The sequence below is a fragment of the Pinus tabuliformis genome, chromosome J (genome assembly GCF_031772625.1).
Source record: "Pinus tabuliformis cultivar Carrire ecotype Pingquan chromosome J, CPIR1, whole genome shotgun sequence".
Lineage (NCBI taxonomy): Eukaryota > Viridiplantae > Streptophyta > Pinopsida > Pinales > Pinaceae > Pinus > Pinus tabuliformis.
Window position 1 is genome coordinate 24,942,328 of NC_142295.1, and position 6,000 is coordinate 24,948,327.

Consider the following 6,000-nt stretch of genomic DNA (forward strand, 5'->3'; position numbering starts at 1 on the left):
AAAAACTCTCGGGCTTAAACTGGACGTCTCTTCCGAACTTAAAAACCAGATAAATGAAGACCATACGCGGTCCCGCACTGTACTTACTGAAAAAAGAGAACCGAAAATAAGCTCCGCCCATCTCTGCGGTCCTGCAGTGACTGGATTACATAACATGGAAAAATTTTACCATATTAAAAAGTGAAATATTAACTATGTTTGGAAAATTGACATGTCAAAACATCGATTGTGCTTTGCCAAAATTTACATAGGAAGGATCTAAAAGTTCAACCCAAATAGAGACCATCGCAGAGTGCTCATCAGCCCCCGTTAAACTAAACCCGAGTGACTAATGTTACCCAGTAAATGTGTAGTTAGTTAATGACGGAGGAGCAGGTCTGCGGGATTCTCCCAAGAGAATCTTTTGTCCAAAACAACTACGCCGCGGAGAAATTTGAGCCGTTCGCTGCAAATAGATCGAGGGCTAAAGTTTAATCGAGTGATGAAACTCTCATGCCGTTGATTTGGGGGCCACAGATCCGATGGCCGGTGGCGCATCGGCTGCTCAACCATGCTGCTGCAGTGAATTTCCGGCGACGGGGAAAAGAATGGCAGGTGTGGACTGTTGCCCCGGTATCAATCTTGGCCTGTATGTTGCGCAGTCGACTTTGAGTCCTTGTAGCTTTCAGCTCAACTTTCCACCTACGCAGTTTGAATTACATAAAGAGTTATATGAATTAGATATGATATATTCGCACTCTGTATCTGTGTCCAGATTGGATATTCATATAGTGCGGTCCGCATCCATAATGTCTAAACTCATTAATATATACATTCCATCTTTGTCCTCGCAGCATTTCTTCTTGCCTTTGAATTGTCAGAACTGGCTTGGAATTTATAAAGTCTCAGTTGAAAATCTGTCCTAAATCTGTTTAGTCTTTGATTAAAGCTGGGAAACATGACAAGGAGAAGGGGATGGGAAGTCTGCAGGGGTCAATTTCTACCAGAGGAGTCCTTCATGAGCTGGGAAAATTATTCAAATGCTTTGGGGCAGTTAGGGAGTAGATTTCGGGAAAGAGTGTTCGCAAGGTCTTCGGTTGAGGTGGAAATGACAGAGGTTAGGGCTCGGAGTGGGCATGACATGAAGAAGAATCTAAATTGGTGGGATTTGATTTGGTTCGGAATGGGCGCTGTAATTGGTGCTGGGATTTTTGTCCTAACAGGCTTTGAAGCCAGATATGAAGCAGGGCCTGCAGTGCTATTGTCATATGTCATTTCGGGAATCTCTGCTCTGCTTTCTGTGTTTTGTTACACTGAGTTTGCTGTGGAAATCCCAATAGCAGGCAAGAAGCTTTTCAGTTCTTTTCTTTTCTGATTGCTGCAAGATTTAGTAATTGGAGTCAGAATAGCCTTTATTTCGTCACTCGTGTCACTTTATGAATATATACTAACATGTACTTCCATTGATAAGGCAAGAGAATCATACACAGTTTTTTCTTTTTTCTTTTTTAACTTTGCAGGGAATTGAAGGGATGGATCCATGTCTAGTAAACTCATTGACATATACTAATACACCTAATCTAAGGAGATGCAAATTAAATACCTACTTGCACGGAGTTATTGAATTCGAATTAAGTACTTAATTGTCGAGCTGCATTGGTAACAGCCAATTGAACTTACCCCTTGAGCCTTACTCTTCGAGCTAGATACACAGTGACTTCTGTAACTCAAGGCCATTTATGCTGAAGAAATGTTTCTTCTTTGTTATTCTCTTCTAAAATAACATGTAACAGTGGAATAATAGCATCTAACAGAGGATTTTTGTTATAATGAAAGTTAGCCCAAATAACCCAGTAAACATTGAATACACCAAATTTCATCATTCAACTCCTTAAAATACCTTTCGGTACCGTATTCTCTAATAGTTGTTTTCATATAGCACATACATAAAAGTATAAAGCCTGTTTCTTCCTAAGTTACCATCCTTGTGCTTCTAGAAGATGAACAGTGACAGCAAGTTCATGTCATCTTCAAGTATATTGAACTGAATCACCCTAAATACCTGTGAGGGTTGTGATCTGTTGTTGCTGTTTTCTTTCATAGTAGACACAAGTGATATTATATGTTTTCTCAAGTCAACCACCCTAGTACCTCTTTGGATGAGCATTGTTAACAGTGGAGTTTCATCTTGACGAATCTTGAACCAACTCTGCAAAATACCTATAGGTGTTGCATTAGGTTGATCATTGCTTTCACATGTTTAAGATATTGCATCTTTCTTCAATAAAACCGGATATATCGTCTATTTATATGTTGATACTGCTTCATATGATATATCAAATATTGTAGATTCCAAGCATACTGCCCATCGTATTTGAATTAGTATTCTATGTTGCTGTATAAAAATCAGATTATCCATCCCTGAACGGAGCAGAGAATGGATGGACAAATGTCAAATATCTTCTCTGCTCCCTTGAGACAAACTGTTTTCTGCTACTAAATTCTTCTTAATTTGGTACAATAAAATGTGTTTGCTTAGGTGCAGGTGCAAAAAAGCTTTCTGTTGTCTGAAGTTAAAAGAACGCTGTCTAAAAGACCTTGTAACTAAAATTACCTAATGTATCCGAAAAAGCTTTTAGTGAGTTGTGCGTTTGAATGATTTTGCTTGTTTTCATTCAGCTAACTTACAGGTTATTCGAGATGGGATGTGCCTAGAAGGTCCGGCAATCATTCAGCCTCTGTATTAAATCTGATGGCAATCTTTTCTGAGATTAGAGGAATCTTTCCAGGGATGCCTTCCCAGGACACCAAATTTTTTGGGACTGTCGTTTGTCCTGCGTATCATGCTTGACATATCTGCCTATTAGCCTTTCTCATCCCTGTATTTTTTTTAGGTAGACAATTTGAAATTCTTCTTGTGCTTACAGCTTACAATATCTTCATATTCATCATTTTCATAAGGTGTTTCAATGGTATTGGATTTTATTAATTTTTTGGGTAGCCCAAAATTTCAACTGACCATATTGTGTTCCTGGTTATATGGAGGAATTATATACATAGTGTTCCTTGCTTTGGATCGCTCCTCTGATAATTTTGTTTTTATTTTATTTCCCTTAATTTCCATACAAGAGATTTACAGAGCAGTAATAAGAATCAATTATTCGTTTATTTGGATGATATCTATTAATGAGATGGGTATCTTGTTGAATGTCCTAGTATGTTGGTTAATGATCTATATTCACAGGTAGTTGGTTTCCAGTTTCATCTTCCGTGACATAGGTCAGATAGTTGCTTTGAGCTTGATCATCCATGACATAGGTGCCTTACCAAATATCTAGCTCGGTGATTTTAATGATTAAAGACCCATGTAAAAGAACTGGCCTTGACTAAACCTAAATTATATGATTTTTTTTTAATTCACTAAAAGCATCCATCTCACCTATTTTTTAACATGCCAATGTGGTTGATGGTATGAAACTTGCTGTAGTCTTTTTAACATGCTTGCTGATTGGCAGAATTAAAGTTGCTGCATGTGTTGTTGAAAGCCTTCTTAAGTACCTAGTTTGTCTTTTCAACCACATACACATTATGGCCAAGAAGTAACACCCTAACATTACTAGTGTTTTAACATGCCTATGTGATTGGCAGTGTTATCCTGCCACATATGTTGTTAAAAGCCTTTTGAAGTACCTAGTTTGTCATTTGACCCACACACATTATTGCAAAGAAACCATCCTAATACTAGTCTAGGATGATTGTACATTCTTGAAGTATCTGTGAAAGAGATCTAATATTGTAATTTGTAATGTCTCACGATTAATTTACCCCAATTTTATGTGTTCATGTTTGTGTCTCTATGATTCTCTCTATCATAGGGCCACCATATGATGCACAGTGGTTTCTCGGCATTGTTGCTTCCATGGTAAGAAAGGAAATTTATATATTGCACTCTGTTTCAGCCATCTGTGTAGCCCTCACTAGTGTAGAAGCATCCACAAGGATGTTGTTACCTATCATCTTAAATATCTAACATTCCTTCAATTATTTACTTACGTTGATTGTGTAGGTGGGTCGTTTGCCTATCTCAGAGTGGAATTGGGGGACTTTGTGGCGTTCATAGGGGCAGGCAACATCCTATTAGATTACGTCATTGGTGGAGCATCAGTTGCAAGGTCATGGACATCCTACTTCGCCACACTCTGTAATCGCCAAGCTAATGCTTTTCGCATTCATACAAACTTAGCTCAAAATTTCAATGAATTGGACCCAATAGCAGTTGCCATCCTCTTCATAACAGGCATTGTTGCAATAAGGAGCACCAAAGTTACATCCAGAATAAACTCCATCGCCTCTGTAATTCATGTTGCGATACTTTTGTTCATCATTATCGCAGGGCTAACGCATGCAAAAACATCAAACTACTCAGACTTTATGCCTTATGGAGTGAAGGGTATTTTCACATCAGCTGCAGTTCTCTTTTTTGCATATACTGGCTTCGATGCAGTTGCGACAATGGCAGAAGAGACTAAAAATCCAGCAAAGGACATTCCTATTGGACTAGTTGGATCTATGGTAATCATCATAATAGTCTACTGTCTCATGGCTCTGACTCTATGCCTGATGCAAAACTACAAAACAATTGATCCTGATGCTGCATACAGTGTTGTTTTTGAAAAGGTAGGAATGGGTTGGGCTAAGTACATAGTAGCCTTAGGAGCGCTTGAGGGCATGACCACTGTCCTAATGGTGGGTGTTGTAGGACAAGCTCGGTACCTGACCCACATTGCAAGGACACATATGGTCCCACCATGGTTTGCAATGGTGCATGAAAAAACAGGAACTCCAATCAATGCAACTGTCATAATGATCATAGCCACATCAGTTGTAGCATTTTTCACAAGCCTAGATGTCCTCTCCAACCTGCTATCCATCAGCACCTTGTTCATGTTCTGTCTAGTGGCCATAGCACTACTTGTGAGGAGATACTACGTTTCGGGCGAAACAAGCATTAAAAATCAGCAAAGGCTGATCATTTTTTGGCTATAATCATTGGATCCTCAGTTGCCACTGCTGTATACTGGGCTACGAGTGACGGGTGGATTGGTTATTTAATAACCGTGCCTATACTGTTTCTAGGTACATTAGGATTAAAGCTGTTTGTTCCGCTGGCTAGAACGCCGAAATTTTGGGGGGTGCCATTGGTGCCTTGGATGCCAGTTCTATCCATTGCCATAAACGTTTTTCTTTTGGGTTCCATAAATAAGGCTTCCTTCATCAGGTTTGCAGTCTGGACTGCCATAATGCTATTGTACTACATCTTTTTGGGGCTGCATGCATCATATGACACCGCCAAAGATGCAGCCGCAGAGAGGATGGGATTGATTGATAATATGGGTTGAGTCCCTGCAGTGGAAGGAGGCAATGGAGCTCCGCAGTGTCACAATGGGATCTATGATCGCTTGTAAACAGATGACTTTGGAGATTTGTCTTAGATTTTATTTATATTATAGAAATATATAAAGATTTTAAATCGAATTTGTTCAGTGAAGTTTACATGTAATGGCCCCCTTAGGCAGTTGTACATAAGTTTCAGGGCAATGCACGATACCTGTCATGACTCTAGAGCATACCTGATCCAAGCGGATGCATTGGGCACTCTTTATGTGACATGTTTCTTATCAAAAGTGAAATCTGCTCTCGGTTTTATTCCACCCAGACTACACTTCACTGGGCCAATGTTTTAATTAAGTTATATTTCTTATCAGAAAAACTTTTCGGTTTTATTCCACCCAGACTGCACTTCGCTTGGCTAATGTTTTAATTAAGTTATATTTCTTATCAAAAGTGAAACCTCTTGGTTTTATTCCACCCAGACTGCACCTCAATTGGCTAATGTTTTAATTAAGTTATATAGCAGCTAGAACTTTTATCTTCGCTTGGCTAATGTCTTAATTAAGTTATATTTCTTATCAAAAGTGAAACCTCTTGGTTTTATTCCACCCAGACTGCACCTCAATTGGC

The 6,000-nt window shown here is 39.0% G+C and overlaps 1 pseudogene across 1 annotated transcript; it reads left to right on the forward strand.

Moving 5' to 3' along the window:
• Positions 1-239: 239 nt before the first annotated feature.
• On the forward strand, positions 240-5,731 carry LOC149225244 (cationic amino acid transporter 1-like; annotated as a pseudogene). Its single transcript, XR_016247654.1, has 2 exons — positions 240-1,322; positions 4,046-5,731. The product of XR_016247654.1 is annotated as a cationic amino acid transporter 1-like (transcript).
• Positions 5,732-6,000: the final 269 nt, after the last annotated feature.